Source organism: Mytilus californianus, unplaced genomic scaffold, assembly GCF_021869535.1.
Source record: "Mytilus californianus isolate M0D057914Y unplaced genomic scaffold, xbMytCali1.0.p SCAF_51, whole genome shotgun sequence".
In the NCBI taxonomy this organism is placed as follows: domain Eukaryota; kingdom Metazoa; phylum Mollusca; class Bivalvia; order Mytilida; family Mytilidae; genus Mytilus; species Mytilus californianus.
The window spans coordinates 234,714-255,584 of NW_026262703.1; the positions used below are offsets into that span (position 1 = coordinate 234,714).

General features: G+C 32.5%; 1 pseudogene; it reads right to left on the minus strand.

Annotated features, from left to right (window-relative positions):
* On the minus strand, positions 1–7,339 carry LOC127703820 (uncharacterized; annotated as a pseudogene).
* Positions 7,340–20,871: the final 13,532 nt, after the last annotated feature.

Here is a 20,871-nt window from a genome sequence, read left to right on the forward strand (position 1 = left end):
TCATGCAATAACTACAACGTGGATACAGTAAAATTATGATAGAACAGTCATTGCTTGATTGCTTGATTGCTTGATTGCTTGGTTGATTAATTGATTGATTGATTGATTGATTGATTGATTGATTGATTGATTGATTGATTGAGAAGGGATTTGCTCATGTACATTTTGTAACTCCGAACGAAAGTCATGACCATTTGAGAATCATTTGTTTGTTGTTGTTATTATAATAATTATTTGTATTGCCGTCTTAATTTCATCAATGAAACTTTACATTAAATTTTGCCTTTGTATTAAATTAATTTATAAACTTCTTGGAACTCTACAATGGCCGTCTGATTACAATTGGACCCGCAAGAATGTGAAATATGAAAATTTATTTGGCCTTCAATGCCTCAACTCTATTAATGTGGGTATCCACTTTGCTCAGTTATAGTTCGATTTTGACATTTATTTTGCAAACTACCATAGATTTCCGATAATTGTTTTGCATAAAACCCTATGGGAAAGCACATTGACATAATTTTCTAAACGTTTATTGGAACCCAATGACATTGCATAGTGTTGCAACATGTAATGTGAAGATATGCATGAAATTGCGGAGGTTGTGGGTTGGAACTTCGGTCTGGTCAAACCAAAGATTTGAAAATTGGTTTTTGCTGCTTCTGTGCAAGCACGCGGCATTAATAAGTAAAAGCAGAGACTGGTCGGCTCGGAGTCAAAATAATGAATACGCGTAGGATGACATGTTTCAACCATTCATCGCTATTTTGATTAAATCCACCTGATACAAAACTGTCAGGATCTCGAATAGGAATTTTTTTTATATCGTGAACAATTATATATGAATTCAAAATATCAAACGTAATATGGTGAACTGCATTTGCCGGCCTGTCCCCATCCAACGTTACCCATGTTTGGGTGCTTCCTCATATGTTGCAAGGCACTACGAGGATCAAACTGAACCTTTTTCTCCCATTCAAAAAGAAAAGGGACAAGCCTAGCACCTGCAGTCCACGTGGTCTAAAGATCACTAGGGAATCAGTGTCACCGGACAGAGTTACTGGCTTGAAAATAAAATTATAAAAAATGCATACAAAATTTATGCAAAAATATACTAATCTTAAAAAACTACAAATTATGATTTAAAGCACTAACTAATGAAAAACTAGATATAAAAAATGTTATAAACTAGATACAAAACTCGATACAATTATTTTCCCTTCGCGTTTTTCATCTTCTCACAATCCTTCACAACGTGATCATTCGAATTGCAAAAACAATTTCTTCTTGGCCTCCACTGGCCATTTCTTGGGCTGAATCTTCTAGGGCCTTGATTATGGTACATACTAGTACTAAAGGGAAACATTCCCTGCTGCCATCCAGTGGGCATCTGAGGCATGACATAGTTAGGCATACAGGTAGCAGGGGGGTAAGCATTAGCCAAGGGAGAAGTGGTTTCCATTTTTTCCATATGATTAGCTTTATTCCCTGTGATCTTTTGTTCCACTTCCTTCTCCTTGAGACATTTTGCCATTGCTTTTCCCACTAAATTAGAAGCTTTCCCCCTAGAACATTCAACGTTAGAGTGGCAACATTTATCGACCCCTGATGTCTCTGCGCTTGTCGAGCTAATTCATCGAATGTTTCTGCATCATCGTCGTTTTGCCTTCTGGCCTTTTTTGCCAACTCGTCAAGACTAAGGAGAATTAGAGGCTCGCTAGGGTTTGCCTGTAAAGCTAAACTCCTCACCTTATCTTTCAACTCTTTAACGTTACCTTCTTTTGACTTTTCTAGATCTGCTACTCTTTGCAGAAGATCATGATTCTTCTTTTTCTCCCGAATCCAACAATCAATTATAATCTGTATTTAATGTCCCATTAAAACATTAATTACTGTCATTTTCATTTAAAAAATATATTAAGCGTGCTTAATCATAATAAACCTTAGGGGGGAAAGTCATAAATGTTAAAACATGAAAAAACAAAACCGGGAATGTAACCTTGAAAAAACATCGAAATTACCATGATTACATCTGTTTTATTTTATGCACACGTACATAGCTGTAGAACGAAAACAACAGATAAATCTAAAGGGGGTGCGGCTTCACGTGTAAGCAAATTTTTAGTTGATAAAGGAGGTCACTAACCGGAGACGCTCTACAAGGTCGTACTATCGAAGAAGGTTTCTACTAAACTCTAGATAAAATATATATATTTACCTCGTTTTCTACATGACGCAGGTCCTCCCCCGCCGGTTGCCCTATCTCATTAGCTAGGATGACCGTTACATGTAGGAGTTTCTTCAAGTTATCCCCGTTAACAGGTGCAGCCGCAAGCTGCTCTAGTATCTGCGCTGCATCCTCCCAAGTAATACTCGTGAAATGAAGTCTGCAATCATCGTCTGATAAGTCCTCTGTACGAATTAGAGACTTTACTCTCCCTAGCTCTGTCCTGGGGGGGGGGGGAATTCTAATATCCTTAAACTTCTTAAGGAGCTTCAGACCCATATTATTAACCGACTTCAAATCATGCCTCCTTTTTAGGATCGTGGCAGGTGGCATCTGAAACAAAAGGGATAGCAATATAGTCACAAGAAAATTAGAAAAGCGTCCTCTAAGGAACATATTAATCCCAACTATATTATAGAGATAATATAGTAACTAGTAACTAGTAAAGAATATAACGGTATTCAAAAATAAAAGCCAACATTTTAAATAAAAATGACCTCAAGTGACAGCCAAACAAAGAAATGCCAATCTCAAGTGCCAATCAGGTTATTAAATATAACCAAGACTTCATCAAAGCCTTAAGAAAATCACATCATAAACGAGGACTAATCAAGTCCTAAATAAGGGGAACACATCATGTTCCGATCAAAAGATATAAAATTATATTTACCTTGGAGGTAGGCGATGTGTCCTCTCCTATAGCAAAATTGAAAGTGAGGCTTGTAATCGTGCACAGTTACACTTCACTGAGGATGTGTTACATCATGAACTAGCACGTCCGGCTCAGTGTGTCGGTCTTATACAAAGCAGGTTTAATAATTAATATTACAATAACATGTTCTCGTCCTGAATATGAATGTAATTTGCCGCTGGACATTAGAAAGCCATCCCTCATTACCATCTCAGACACAACCTTGCATAAAAGAGTGCTTTTGCGGTCGTATAATGGTATGACGTTGTCGTCGTCGTCCGAAGACATTTGGTTTCCAAACAATAACTTGAGTATACATGTAAGTGTATGGATCTTTATGGTCCACAAGGTTTCATACCACCAAAGGAAGGTTGGGATTGATTTTGAAGGTTATTGTCCTAACTGTGTGGGAATTAAGGAACAAAAACAAACATTGTTCTTGTTTCAGGACAATAACTTGTGCATAAGTATGTGGATTTCTATGAAATTGTACCACAAGGTTCCATACTTCATAAGGGATGTTGTGATTGATTTTGGGGGTTATGGCCAAAAACGTTCAAGAATTACGGACCAAAAAGCGGTTAAAAAACTAGGATTTTTTGGTTTCCGGACAATAACTTAAGTATAAGTCTATAATGAATCGTTGTAGGAAAAATGGCCCAAAAACAATACTTTTCTAATACGTTGCTTATTTCTTGACCAACTTCAATGGGGTTTAATTCAAATCTTGAATTCTTGGGGTTTTTTTATATGCAGAATCTTACCGTGTATTTATAGATTCTTATTTTGGGGCCCGTTTTCAATTTGGTCCATATGAAGGTCCAAAGGGTCCAAAATTAAACTTTGGTTGATTTCAACAAAAAATAGATTATTAGGGTTCTTTGTTATGGTGAATCTAACCGTACATTTAGAGTTTTGATTTTGGGCCCGGTTCTCAGATTGGTCCACATTAAGGTCCAAAGCGTCCATAATCAAATTTTGTTTGATTTTAACAAAAATTGAATTTAAGGGGTTTTTGGAATTGCTTGATCTACGCATGTATTTGTATGTTGGATATTAGATCATAATAGGTAAATATCCAATTTCCTTTTTTAAGTTCTTGTAGTTCTTTTCCTCCATTTTAAATCAACTTATTTAATTTGCATTTACTCTGATAAACTCAATCTTACAACATCAGTAGTTATACATAGTTGATCTGCACTGATTATTAAACTTGTCCTAGATATATTTACATAAAAAATAACATCATCTAAAATAAAAGGTTCTTAATTTATAAGACAGTACGCTACTTAATTGCCATTGGCGTTATTAAGCAACGAAGACGAGGTCCATATACGCTTTCGTATATACTTGCCGTCGCTATGTTCTGAAAACGTATCTACTGTACAAACAGAACGCATTAAATAATTGTAAAAAAAATTTGAAAAGGAAGACTAAGGGCCAATTTCCCCCTGAATTTATTTCACATCATGGCCATTTTTAAAAAAAGTATATCAATCTTTAACTAAATTCTTAGTATATGTATCTCAACCCAATGTATGTTCTCTAAGGTTCTAACAATATAAAGGGTAATTCATAAACAGATTACAAAATTATAAACGCCTAAAGAGTCTGCAGATAGTCCAAACCGGAAAAATTTTGAAATATTTAATTATTTTTGGCAACGTTTGAGCATTTATCGTCAAAATGAATAAAAAAAAAAATAGTTAACTAAACCAAAATTTTATAAAATAAATATAAATATAGTGAAGCTATTATATGTATTGTCTTTCGAATACAAATTAATTCATTTTGGTTAGCGTCGCCTGCCGATGTAAAAATCAAAAAAATTTAAAAACGGTAGAGCCGATCACCCCTCGATTTATTTCAATCCAGGGCCATTTACAAAAAGTCTATCAATCTTAAAGTTTACTTAGATTCATAGTACCACATCCCAAAGTGTACACTCTAAGGTTCTTAGGGGACGACCATTTGATATTCTGGGGGGGCCAGGAGGATTTTGAAAATAAATAACTCAGCCTTGATAATCACAAAAATAAATGGTTTGTTCTGTGGTAGTTTGAAAATAAATGACCTGACTTGCAATGTATTGAAAATAAATAATTCAGCAGGTCTAATCGAAAGTATGAGATGGCACCAGATTCTTCATAAATTCATCTTTTTTCCAAAAAAAAAAATCGGGAAACACTTCCCATATCTTTTAATAATAAAAGTATAAATATTATTTAAATATACTTGAAATGTCAGAAAATTGGTTTCATTTAACTTGAGGTTAATTGTCTCAGGAACACTTACCTCACTTTTATTAAATCAGGGCCGTAACTACATTGAGACAAATGCCTCATGTAGGAAATTTCAAAACCAAACGCTTGTCTCCATATCAAATTGTGTTCACCGTGAGTGCCTTGCAAGAAGCAAGTTCTTTTCTCCCTCAGACGTAGCCCCTGATTTTTCGGGATCAATATTTCTTATTTATTTGTCTTTTGTTCATTGATTGCCCTTCTGTATTCTGTTAGTGTTGCATTCATTTTGTAATTTAGTAATTTTATTATTAACTTGATCATGAGTTTAAAAAAACACAGCAGCCACAGACTTAACTATGTGAATTACATTTTTGCTTTTAATATCATGCATATTTGTCTTTTGATGTTGTTCCTAGAAACTTAAGTCTTACACTGAATCTATAACGTGATTTTGCTCTGAGACCAAAATATTGTCATAAAATTATTAAAACAGAACTTGCATTTTCAGTTTAAGAAAGGGTCTGGGGAACACCCAGAAGGCATGATTTTGCATCATTTGTTCTATAGCTTCTTGGGCCTTCAGCGGTTCAAAAACCATTCAAAAAAAATTTTGCCTCGCTCCGCTCGGCGAAACATGTTTGCCAATACTTTTAGAAGAGCCTTAGTTTCAACCAAACTTTAATACTGTGTATGTATGCAATACATGTATATGCATTGGGGGATATAAAAGATTCATTTCTGCAGAGGATAATAATTAATTCTGATTAAATGGTACATAATGACTTGACTATACATGAATTATTTATTTATAAACAAATAATTAAAAAATTGTATGTTTTCGAATATTATAAATATAGTTGTGAAAATAAATAATTAGTCCCTTGCTTTAATGAAAATGAAAAATCTTGCTTCAATAGTGCAGAAAATAGATAATCTGTCCTCTTAGTTTACAAAAATAAATAACCGATCCACAACAAATCCTCCTGCCCCCCCCCCCCCCAGAATATCAAATGGTCGTCCCCTTACAATATAATCGCTTAATTTTAAACGTATCACCAACTAATAAACGCTTAAAGGGCATCCGATACAGTTTCACGTTATATTGTCATTTTTATACTTTTGAAATATGTTGTAGGCCTGAGCGAGTAATAAAAGAAATCACCAAATAAAATATAGGTCACCGTGCTTGTTTTCGAGAAAATTGAGGCTGAAAATTGGGGATTTTTGCACTTTTGTAAAAAAGTTAAGCAAAGTTATAAAAAATTGGGAGTAGATATTCTTCGTCATAAATTGATATGATTGGATTCAATCTGATACTGTGCTAAGTGAAAATAAGGGAAAAATAAATCCCTGCAAGAATGACTAGTTAATTATTCAAGCCATGCTTAAAATTACGGATACGATGCTCAAAGTGGGATAATTTTTTTATCTGAAAATGTAAGAATCGAGAGGTTCTTATATTGTCATTTTTCTCATTTTTCTACATTAACTGTCTTTTGTCATGCTTACTCAAATTAGCAAATAAAAAATATATGTCGCCGTGCTGGATTCGAAGATAAATCGCGATTTATCCTAAAAATTGTTCTCCCTCCCCCCCCTTTTGGTAACCTTAACGTTGGCGCGAAAATGCACGACGTCGATGGCTGACAATTTCGACGTCTCCCGCCAATTATCCCTGCAAGGTTATCGGCGATATTTTTCTGGTGTATATATATTGCTTTTAAAGAGCTACCTTAAAATGATAATATATTGTTTTCGGAAATAAAAACATGTGTATAATAAATACTTTTCTCTTTTTATGCTTTTCATGTTCCAAGTGAGAAACATCTCAGGTAAAGTTATTGCGGACTGTTTTTAAAATCATTTTTAAGGCTTTATTTACTCGCTGCAAGTTGGAGCTAGACATGCCGGTACTTTACACACTCGTGTATTGTTTAAGACCATATGTTGACCTCTACATTTTTTTGTTTTGGTTGGTGTACTGCTGTTTCATTGAAAACCCACAAAACATCCTTTTATTTACATTTTAATCTCTTTTAATAATTTTACATTTATTCATAAAATCAAATTGTTATGCGGGTGAATTACAGTTGAAGAAAATTTTACAATAATTTTGAAATTTTTCAAAATTTTTGATCTCGCAAAAATGATTGAATTTACAACTGGAAGAGGGGACATGTTACTATACATCCCCCCTAACTTTGGTTTTGGTTTTTGTGTCCTTTTTATTCCTCTCCCAAATTTCAACACATACCGTCCGAAATTACAATTTTAAAGCAAGTCACATAAAGCATTTATAATCTGCTTGTAAATGTTCAGAAATACCACATAATGTTGTAGAAACCTCAAAATATAGCTGTGATGATTTTTGCACAAATTTTAAAAGTTGTATCATCCCTGGCGGCATATCGTTATTACCGCGTCCTCTCATATTTGACATAAGTAAAAGGAATAAATTGTGCCGTGAGGAAATTTTCTTCTTTTGATACGGAAAACTACACGCATGACTTCCCGCCGAAAGTGACGTTTTCTGGGAATTCGAACGCTTAACGTCGCACCAAGAGTTATTGAACTCCCTTGAAACTGTATCGGGTGCCCTTAACCAAAACCAAAATTGTGTTAGAATTAAAGCTATGTATTGTCTTTCGGACACTAATTCATTTTAGCTATCGACGGCCTTCGATGCAAAATTTGACAAAAACATGTATAAATTTGCAAATTTGTATCAATATGTCTTCAACAGCATGCAACATGTAACGCTGAATAGCATTTTGAGTTTATGAAAATTTATGCGTAAAATTGTTAAAAAAATAATTTTAATTATACGATAAACACTTTTTAATATTAAATTTCAAGTATGATAAAGATATGAAAAACAAATTTTAGACTCTGTGAATTAAAAAAGTAATTGAGAATACAGCTCTAACCCTTTGCAATTTTGTATCACAATGCCGTCAACAGAAACATATAGCACTGGATAGTATTTTGATTTCAGGGGAATATGTAAAACTTTGACACTATATATAACGTCATCTTCCATTTTCAATGTCCATACCAATGTTAGATTTTGACCCTACGAGTGAAATAAGTCCAGGGAAAATTGGCCTCGTCGCTTTCAAAGACCCCCCCCCCCCCCCCCCCCCCCCTTCCCCTTTCCTAAAAAATGGAGGAAAGCGCCTGTGCTTTTGGCTATTTCTGTGGTTGACCCAACATCCGGCTAACATAAGTTTCGATGTTTTACTGCTCCAACAAGTTCAGGGTAACCGTTATGAATGATTATCAAAATATCTTTATTGCCATCACTCAAAGTCGAAACCAACAAAATATACCACCAAATTATTGAGGCGAAATAATAAGAAACGGATCAAACGCAATTAGTCTCACAACCTTATGCTTTGTGATTTGCGACTTGATAAAAAAAGTCGTAGCAATCATATCACATATTTTACTGATATTTTGATATAAATTAAGTAAGGCGGGAAGTACAATAATGTGCCGAGCATCGTGATAAAACTTAAAAGTAAAGATCATGCAACCTTATTGTTCAGATTGATAAAGTCTTTTCCATTCGTCGACATTATCTCCGATTTAAATACTATTGATCTGATAACCGCTGTGTATACTTTAACGACCGGGCTAGTTTTCTTATCAGTTAAGTAGTAACCTCCCTTGTTAATGTGATGTTGTAGTCAATCTATATATTTTTGTCATCTTTATATAATATTTCATTGTATAATTTAAATTTGTGATTCATTTAATATTTAAATATAATAATTTTATTGTCTTTATTATAGATAAAAACAAGGAAATTTGAAAGTCTTTGATTCATCAATCACCTTATTTCAATTCATAAGTCAGGCGGTCTATTTTGTCTACATTAAGTTGTAAGAACACCGAGGTAATTACAGGTACTTGGCATTTTATAATAGCGCTGGATTTGAATCAAGAAAGACAAACATTGTACAATATAAAACGAGAAATAATTAGAACAAAATGCAGAAATTGAATCCAAATGTCGATTTTCTTTTTTGTTTAGTGAAATCAAAAACGAAAAACGAAAACACTTTTGTTTTTCATTTTGGTTTTTGAGAAATCAAAAATTTGTCGCTTTGAGCAGTTTTCTGCTCTTTGGTCGAGTTGTTGTCTCTTTGACATATTCCCCGTTTCCATTCTCTATTCTATAAACAGTTTTAGTAATTCCGTAAAATGGTTGAAATGTACTGAATTTTCTGTTGTTTTTCTGTTATCTGACGAAAATATAGCTCACAAAAAAAGTGGACCACGACAAAAAATGTACTTAAAGGTAAGCTACTGAAGTTCAACCCTAATTATATGTTAGTCCTACAACAGTCAAATCCGTAGTGTACGGGAGGCAACTCTTGATATTTGTCTAATTATAAACATGGCAAAACATAGGTTTGAAAAAGTGTCGCGCGGAATGCACAAAGGAAAATTCCCATGTTTTAGCAACATTTTCCCTAAACATTTGAGCTATGTTTGAGCAAATTGCCGTGTGTGCAAAAAACTATGAATTTAGTTAATGACTATGGTAAATGCATGCAACTTAAAAAGATGACTTTTTTGTAGCAAACACAGGCGCTTGGGTTTATGATACAGAAATTTTTTTTTTTATTTTTTTTTTTTTTGTTGATTAAAATATTCAATTTTCTATATTTATACTACATATCTATCGCTACTGCGCATGTCTCACCTAGTTTCGAGTGATTTTACCAACTTTGAGACAAACCCCCATTTTACTATCCACACTAAGAAACAAAAAGGCAACTAACTCGACGCCATCTTGCGTGCTATAAATAAATAATAAAATTGACCTACCTGGATTCCCCATCGATTTTTATGGAAAACATGCCTTTCTCGCAGTCCGATCGCAGACGTCGTTTCTATTTATCAAATTGGTACTGTTCGTAACATTTTTAGTCCATCTCAAGCATATAATAAAAAGATTTTCACTATTTTCACTAAATTCAAATTTACGTGCCCGGAAGTTTAATGTTAATATTCAGGGGAAGTTACTTTTTCCCGAACTTTTGTTAAAGGGAAGTAATATTTTCCCGGACTTTTTCGGAACATCTCTGCAAGTACACATGAAACATAGAAAGGGATACGATGATTTCCGAACTAATACTGAATGTAAACAAACAGATATTATGGACGATGAACAAGATCAAGCCTTTAATTTGATTGTAAGTGCAACCCCCCTGAAAAAGAATAAAATAAAAAAATTATCAGATGAAATGGTCCACGGATTATTTTTTTTAATTCTTTTCATAAGACAATTTAGTGTGAGCATTTGTATATTCATAAATTACCATGAAACTATGTTTTCCTTCGTAATTTCTTCCTTTGGTTGACTTGCCATTATTTCTAAAACAGATCTTTTCTTTTTTCAGCAACGAAAAAGTTGCGCCTTTTTTATAATAGTTCGGAAATCATCGTATCCCTCTCTTTGTTTCATGTGTACTTGACCTTGACTTTAACAATTACGGTTTCCCTTATATAATTAGTCCTTGTCAAAACTGAAAAAAACAGTTGACAAAAGAACATGGAAAACTAAAGACTGAGCAACTCAAACCATAAAAACCCTTTAAAACCCTGGGTAATCAAACGTGCTACGGAGGGCTAACCAGATCTTGTTCCACATGCAGCACAAGTACAAATTTGGTAGGAAATATTCGAGGAAAAGAGGACGGGTTGTGGTTATGACAATTAGAACATATCCGTCATCATCTGTGAAACAAATATTCCATAACGGTCAACCAACTCGACGTGATTTTTTGAAGGGATAATTTTATCTTCACTACCTGAAACTATTGGTTAAATGGCTTTTTATGATAGGAAATGCAAGCCCTGGAATATCGTATCAACTGGGAGATATATCTAAGACTCAGATCGACGTCCAGTCTCTAATCGACGTCCGTTCCTCAAATCAACGTCCAAATCTGACGTCACAATTATATAACTTTCCAAATCGACGGCTAATTTTATGTTCCTCTAATCGACGTCTTTTTGTTGTTCTCATATCGACGTCCAATTTTTGGCTTCTCTAATCGACGTCCATTTTATGGACTTGTCGCAGTGAAATCACATCTTTATTAAAGGGTGGATTGAACCTAAAACTCCAAAAGTTGTTGAAAAATACAAGACCTAAATAAATCATAATAGTTTCTAACAATTCACCGTACGTTTTTGTTCTTTCTATTGTAAAGTGTCTGTGTACTGCTCTCTAGATGTCTTTCGATTATCTTTGTCTTTGGTTTGATGTCTCATTGTCGTACAATGTATATCCACATTTATTTGTTTATATGAACAAGAAAGGAAAACGAATACGTAGTTCGAGAATATGAACGTCTTTCTCCAAAATATTAAATTAAATACGCATATAGATGTAATACTAATATGATGTCGGTGATTGTCTTATCGTCATTTCTGACGTTTGTCCTTTTATTTGGATAACAATATAGAAAAACAGTTATAGTTTCTCTTAACTACTTCACAAAAAGACAAAACGAAACAGATAATATAAACAAAGATCAATTTAGAAATAAATGATTCAATAACATTTATAGACATCGTGTGGAGAGTGATAGACGTCGTTTTTGTGACTCATAATAGGGACTCTTTTTTTTTAATGAAATAAATACACAAAAATCATTTATTATTTGAATTATATATGTGGTAGAAATATACTAGTATAAGAGTTTTCATTTCTATGAACAACTTTGACCCCAAGCATCTGCCTGATATTCATAAATATATACCTTTTGTCTGCCAACATTCCAATTTACAATAAAAACACACTTAAAAACTTAGTATTATAACTACCGCAGCACAAAATGAGCAGAAAGGATGCAAAAACTAACTATTTTTGAAAGCGTATGACTATTGTACGTGAAAATCTTATTTCGTACAGGAAAATACGGGAAACTGTACTAGTTAGCACAAAACATTAAAAAACGAAATTTGCAAATGTTTTGAATTTTTAATTTCCATGTACTTACTATTTGACCATATGATTTACACAAATAGCAGTTTCTTGTTTTAGAAGTGTAGCAAGTATTTAATAAGGCTACCATTGTTGGATGCACAAGTCGGTTTGTCTAAGGTCCAGGGTAAGAACGTACTCCTCCCTATTTTTAACATTTTTTGTTATGATAAAATCAAAGAAAATTAGTTTCAATAGACCTTCCCATGTAAAACCCTCTACACCAACCTTAAAGATTTCCAGATTTCAGACAGCAATAATAAAATAAGCATACAAAATCATAACTTGAAGCAAAGCTGCGTGTCTTTTTTTTACGCTTTTGAGTTATAAACAAATTATGTGCATAATAAGTATGATACGTGCCTGGATTTGTGTTTTTAATTCCTATTTCTAATTATTTTTGTGGTTACGTTGCTGTCTTGTTACTTTATACATCTCCTTTCATTTATGAGCGAAGATAAACATGTTATTGACAGTTTGTTTCATGTCCAGTGGCAAATATTTCAAACACATTCAGGATGAGAACAAAATATAAATAGATGTAATAGCTTGGTTCTGTAATAGGGATCGACCGGGGGAAAGGAGGGGAATTTCAACAGTCACGAGCTGAAAATGTGGATATAATGGATAGGGCATGAATTTTCTCCCTTGCATTAGGCTACCCACGGACCCATAAAAGAGTTGCTGCAAAAATTCCTAACTTGCAGGGAGCGTGGTACTCTCTTCACGAGGCCTCAATTCGTCCCTATTCTAACCGGACGTGATTGCGTATTCACACATCCTGCACAACCGAACGGATGCTCCACTTTGCTAAGGGTTTTACTTGTGGTCGGAGGAAAACCATATTTGTATACCACCAGTCACCTTTGGGGTTCAAGGATGAAGACATGCTACTGTACATGTCTTGTATGTACAGAAAACGAGAATACCACAAGCCTGTATATACGTAACATATATATGTACAGGCACTCTTTCATAAATTCAATTCAAAATATGGACTTAGAATATGAACAATTTCATTATATGTTATGAATTAATCTAATTTGATATGGCCATGTTCATATATTATTATGTTGGTATCTTCTTCTGAAAATATAGAGCTAAATTTCCCTGAATATATTAGACATCCGGACAATTTCCAAAGAGTCTTCATCATTATCAATATTTAGAGTATGATATCTTCTTGTGTATACTTTGAAGGTCTAACCACAACATTATGACATTTCTTTAAAAACATATCACCTAATTATGGGTCATAGCTGCAACTTAGGTAGATTTTTACAAGTATGCACATGTACATTTGTACCACAACAATGAAGAAGAATAGCATACTTTACCAAAACCAATAAAATTGAGAATGGAAACGGGGATGGCCAAAGAGACAACAACCCGACCAAAGAGCAGAAAAAAGCCGAAGACTACCAATGGGTCTTCAACACAGTTAGAAAATATCGTACCCGGAGGCGGGCTTCAGCTGGCCCCTCAATAATAATGTATACTAGTTCATCGAAATGGACGCCACACTAATCTCCAAAGTAACGCTCCTTCTTGTATTTTAGATACAAATCATTTTAGCTATTTTAAGGATGTCTTTCAAAGCTAAATTTTGAATATCATTTTATAACATTTTGTTTATACATACTGTTTTAAAACTGTCCCCTACAACAATATATAGCACTGAATAACCTTTTGAATTAATAAATAGATATGTGTAAATTTTTTTGTAAAATCTTAAATATGTATGGATTTAGACTCTAGAATAATTCGGATTTGTAACCTCCAAGTAAAAAAACGTTGTTTTTTTTTAAATATTTAATCGAAATATTACAGTGCATGTATTTGAATAAATCCATGTGGTGGTGGATGAAAACGACTACTAATTCACATGAAGGAGTCAAACCAGCTAAGAAACTCTTATTCATCTGTAGATTGATCTTTATACATGACACGATATGTGGTTTATAATTATAATTGGCTTAATGTCCAGTGGCAAACATTTCATATATGCTCAATAAGTTAGCAAATCAAATTATTCATTTATTTATGGTCTTCAAAAATAGACGACCGCGGAATGAAGGGCAGGAAATTAAGACTGCAAACGTTATAGCAGAATTGTTAAGTATGTGTGTGGATTTGCCTTGCAGAAAGATAAATGCTCTCCGCAAACAAGGCTTCAAATTCAAAGTTGACATACTGTTGCTTCGTATTTATGCATCCGATATACCAAACAGCTAAAGTACAGCCACCTCAATAAGGGTCCTACAACCGAAAAATCTTGGCCAACAATTTGGTTTGAAAAAGGGGTGGTATAGCCATGCATATTTTTAATTCAAGTTACAAAATGTTCAAGCTTAGAAACTTTACATCTGGGTTAAAAACAGCTAGATTCAATACAACTTTCTTTATATAGATATAGATATAGATATAAGAAGATGTGGTATGAGTGCCAATGAGACAACTCTCCATTCAAGTCAAAATTTATAAAAGTAAACCATTATATATAGGTCAAAGTACGGTCTCCAACATTTAATCTATATATAATATATATAATTTAAAGGAATTTTAAGATTTTCAGGGATATACAGTTTTTAAAATGATATTATTATGAATGAACGCTGTTACATGTAAATCTAAATCACATTAATATAAACTGTATCGTGGTAAAACATCTTAATTCAACTTGATAAATGTTGTTAGATTTTAAACATATACATGCAACACTTTGACATACGCTTGGTTCAAATAAGTCCAGCAATTTTTCAATTTCGAAATGAATTTAGTGAGTGGTTTAGTGTTTTTTGATTGGAAGCATTTATGTAACTTTCTAATATTTTAAAGAAGACGTGTTTCATGTAGTATGTGTTCCGTGACACAAATTCAATGTTGAATCAAATGCTTATTATAAATATTATACTTGTTTCCTTCAAATTTAATCAATACTGAATGGTAATAACTGAGGACAATCCATAACAAGCTTTTATAGCCGACCATAGGGTATGGTTTTTTTCCCCTCTTTGTTGAAGGCCGTACGGTTGCCTATAATTGCTTACATCCACTTCATTTGAACTTTGATGGATGGTTGTCTCTTTGGCAATCATACCGCATCTCTTTATTTTTATTTTGTTTGTATCCATATTATTTTAAGATAAAACGTAATGTTGTTATTTCTTTTTTGCTTGTTTTGCTTATTTTCATTTTAATTTTTCGTTAAATCATTTTGACTTTTCTTTTTCTTCTTGTTTTATTTTTGTTTTTGTTTTGTTTTAATTTTATTTTTTTTGGAAAAAGGGAGGGGGGTGGGAAATAGTTTATTTTTTCAACATTTTGTACAAAACCTGGACCATTCTAATTTTTAAAATAGAAAAATTTTACGTCGCTTGTATTGCATATTTTATTTGAATTCATTTATAATAATATATTTTTCTTTAAAGGAAAGTATTAATTGGTTGAGTAAATAAATTATTTATACTTAACTCTTACTATTGCATTACAATGTTTATTAAGTTATGTGAATTCAAGTGTACAGAATATCCTACACAGTACCTCAAACTAATTTTATGAACAAAGGGAATTAATCCTTATCAGGTATCTATGACAATATTTCATGAAGTTAGTTTTCGAGCGAATCTTTGTCGTATTTGTGCAAGTAAATATGTATTCAATTTATAATCTGATTAATTGACAACAATGGATCGTGAATAACGCAACCATTACGTTCGTCAGTGTAAATTTTTTAACAGAAATTGAAAGTTTAACTGACTGCATGATGATGTGAACAGTGAATAAATCTAACGTTACGGCGCTTTTTTGGTTCTTTTAATGCTGGACCTTGTCACCTTTGACACACTGGCGCCTCGTCAATTCGTAACACATTTACATAAACTGGACATTGTTGTAAAGATAATATGTTGTAGATTGCGAGGAACGATGGATCCTTGAGAAATATTTGAACATGGGGTATCTTTTCGGGGGAAAACTCAAAATTTTGTTGATTTTCTTCAAAATTAGACACCTTATTGACGAAATTGGATTAGGATACCTACAAAATTTTACTGTTCTCAATTTCTGGATGATGCATGCAAAATTTTGGTGTCTGTTTACGTTTCTATAAATAGCGCGAGGTCTCGACAGAATATTAAATTGTTGCATATGATAGCGAAAAATAAACGTTGTTAATAAGCTTTCCGATTTTCACATTGTTAAGAAATATAGATATAAAAGGTAAAGTCTACAATTTTTAGCATAGTTTGAAGAGCTAAAATTCAAGTTTCCTGTGATATTTTATTTTTAACTGACATCGAATGAAAAAGTTTTTTTTTGTAATTTTTACCAACGTCGATAACACCAATTATGCATTACGGCAGATATGAGTTTGTTGACGTGACGTTCCCACAGAGTCCCTACTCATAACGTCACATTTGACGTCGATTGGAGGTTTAAAATGTTGGACACTGATTTGAGAACGTGACATCAGATTCGGACGTCGATTTGAGGAACGGACGTCGATTAGAGACCGGACGTCGATCGGAGTCTAACATATATACTAAATATGCAGGCACTGCTTAAATTTTGCTATACAGTGTATAAAAATGGAAAATGCACAATTGGAAAGCTTAAATCATCTCGTTTGTCGTGAAGTTTTGATATCAATTCAACGAAAGTCAAGTTAGGGGGCAGACTTATTATGATATTTATAACATTATGAAAGATTCTTTATATTGCTATATAATAATTTTCAACGTTTCAAACAAAATAAATAAAGTTATAAATATCATTAAGGATGTACTTAGGTGATCTAAGGTAAAATTAAATAAATCAAGAATTCAAAATTGATACTTTAAGATGGAAGAGTATTAGTTAAGGATCAAAATAAGCTAAAAATATTGATAGTTCATGGAGCTCCTTTTCGAGATATTTGATTTATGAAATATGGGGGGAAAAGGCTGACTCTGACTTTTACCTTATATTTGCATTGATATTATTTGGGTCTCAAATCAGAAGAAAGAAAATCAAGAATCTGCTAAAATTTTGTCAAATGACCTTTTATGAGCTATTAATTCTTATGTTAAAAGATAAATAGGTGTTATGGGGCAAAATATTTTACCTTATATTGTATGGAAAAAAACCGAGGAGTCCGAACATTTAACACAAATTCCAAAACCTCACCTAAGTACACCCTTAAATGTCTTTAATGAACGAATTATAAATACTAAGATCTATATCAAACTTACATATTTTGTAATGATTTAAAATGAAATAAAATAACTGTAGGTTAAAGTGAAATAATGAACTTGTTCAAGGTATACAATAACCTCATCAACTGGCAAGACTGGTTGAAATTTTAACATTGTACAAGGTCACTCTTGCCCTCAAATGACACAACAAAAGAGTAAATGAGTACTTTATTCAAGTTCCAGCTTCTATGAAGATTCTAAATTATCTAGTATATAACCAACAGTCGTTAATTTTTAGGACAATGACTGCTCCCAAATGCTAACCCATAGTAAATAGATATAAGAAGATGTGGTATGCGTGCCCAATGAGACAACTCTCCATTCAAGTCACAATTTGTAAAAAGTACGGCCTTCAACACGGAGCCTTGGCTCACACCGAACAGCAAGCTACAAAGGGCTCACAAAAAATACAAGTGTGAAATCATTCAAACAGGAAAACCAACGGTCTAATCTATAAAAATAAAGCATATTTGTTTGAAATTTTGTAAAACTTCTCAGCAAAATGCACATCATGTAACTATCTGATGTCCGTTCATATCTCACAATTTACGTGTTTACACATTATATAACATGTATTATATATTTTTTAAACGTTATTTGCCTATATCGATCTAAGAAACAATACAGGTCATATGCTTGCATTGACTTACCCAAATAAAGATTTAATTAAAGCCCAAACATTTTGATATTGTTTTTTATCTGTTCCAGTTTTTTATATTATCACAGCTTCCTGTTAAAATTTGAATAATAAGTTAACTACGTTTACAGATATATCAGCGTACTAAAACATGTTCAATCGTTATTCTTTAAACTGTTAAAAACATAATTGGTACAAATTATCCTAATCTGTACAAATACCAATAAGTCTCTGGTTGACATGTATTCACACATTTTATTTTGTTCTTATACATATTTGTTTTTTCTCCATCGGAGGCATTTATATTTTTGAAGTTTTTTATTTACATCAGAATTGTCATTTCTGCATTTCTTTGTGTATGGTTAACATAACAAAGTGCATGATGATGTATTCATTTGTGGCTTGGACATAATGAGTGTACTTGTGCAGTTTATATTTGGTCTGATATTTAATATAAAGGATGACAAAGTTATTTTTCATGACGAGCCTTTCAGGTTTTGGAAGTTGCAGTTAAGATATTTTTATCTATTTATCTTTAGATATACATACAAAACATCATTGATGCTTTTTTTGTTCATATCCAATATCATACAGTCGTGTTATGGATCTACACGTACATGTAAGTAACCAGTATGCATTGTGTTTATTTTAACGTAACTCGTTGGTAGTTTTGTTTTTACAAAGTCATAAGATACAGAAATGACCAATATTTGTCTGTATTGTATGAATTTGTTAAAATTTTGTCTTAAAATTCAGAAAAAATGTCATTTTTTCCAAGTTTTATAAAAAAAACAGTCTAATTTTTTTTAATAAGTCTGATTTTCTTAACTTTGTGTCTCAACAGTCAGGACATTGCCGGAATTTGTCTCAACTTATTCTTAACAGTCTAAACTCTGTCTGATTTTTCCCCAACGAATTTTTAAAAGTCCTACCACTTTCTGACTTTGTCTTAAGGCATTTGTTATTACTGCATTAATTTGATTTCAAGAATTAAATAGAAATAATCATTTTGTTTTATTTGTGTTTATAATGATTAAACAATGAAAAAAATGATAATAAGCTTGAAAATTCGTAGTGTGAATTTGTCAATTATAAACTACTTTTATGTTCTCTTCCAGAATACAATCAACTGTTTTAACTATGTTTGTTCTCTACGTACTCTAATTTCATACATTTATCTGCATGACCGTCAAATTCATGTTCAATATATTTGTTATCATGTACATTTTATATTTATATAAATGTTTTATATAAAAACAATTTAAATTTTGACAAAACACTTTATAACAATAGTTTACATTAAAAAATTGGATATAAATAAAAAATTAAGTTCAGTTATAAAAAAAAAAGTACATGAATGTAGTTGAAAAAAGTAGTTAAGATATTGTTACTACCAAGAAAAACCCATGCCCTTCCTTTTAAGGATGTTCGCTACTCTGTTTCAAAATAACAAGCTTTTTAAAAGACTATTATAAGTTGATAGTATATGAATAAAGGAACTAAAAAAGCAGAAAAAATTAAGAGTCCGTGTGCTTGTTTTCGAAATATAAGCCATTGAAAATTTGGCGGGAAATAATTCTCTCTAGGTTTTTCATACATTTAACATTGGCACCCTTTTTCTTTCAAAAGTTATGAAAATGTTTTAATGGCACTACATGGATTAAATCAGCGGATTCCGAATATCTGGCAAAAATTCAAAAACAAGAGGAACGAACATCCTTAAACACGATTAGTCGACAAAAAAATCTCTAAGTTAGTATATAAATTTGCATATAAGGGATGATAGTATCACGTCAAAATGACAGGTGCTAAAAAACATCAAAATATTTCTTGAAATAATTTACTCAACATTATTTTTTTACACAGTTTTAGATATATTTAGAAGAATTCAGAATGTTAAGATTGTTTTGAGACAATTTTTAAATGTTCAGAATTTTTTCAAGAAAAGTTTAAATTGTTAAGATAAGTATATGTTGGGACAGAAAACGAATGTTGAGAATCGTTTAAGGGAATACAATAAAGGGTTCTCACTGATTTTCCTTCGAATTTTGACACACAGTCAATTAACAAAGTATTGAAATTTACAGAGAAAATTATACCTTCATTCATTACTCAATTTTCGAACTAGATCGAGATTAGTTAGTTTGAAATTCGCAATTTTCATGTAAAATCGCTAAACTTAATTTATCAATACTTTCCCTAAAAATTAACATGAATAACACAACTTGCAAAAAGACAGAGATATTTTCCCCGCTGTAGCCAAAGTGTCATTAATTGATATGCATTTAAGGAAGTAATTCAAATGAAGGACCCAAAATTCCTAACAGTTTTATCAAATACAGCTAAGGTTATGTTTTCATAGGGTAGAAAAGCTTGATTATTTTCCAAATTCAAAGTTTTGTAAACATTTAATTTAGAATTATGATTATATCAATGAAAATTCATGTCAACACAAAGGTGCTGACTAATGGGCTGGTGATAACCTCGGGGAGAAAAAACTCAACCAGTAATGGCATCGACCCAGTGGTTGTAAATAAACTCATGACAGATACCAGGATTGAATTTTGTACGCCAGAATCGCGTTTCGTCTACAAAAGACTCATCGGTGACGCTCGAATCAAAATAATTTAACAAGGCCAAATAAAGTACAAAGGTTTCGCCAAATACAGCTAAGGTACTAGTAATCTATTCCTGAAGTAGAAAAACCTTAGTATTTCATAGATTCCATTTAATTAAGAATTATGATCATATCAATGAAAATCCATGTCAACAGAGAGTTGCTGTGTACTGGGCACATCTGTTGCATCGACCCAGTGTTTGTAAATAAACAAATGAT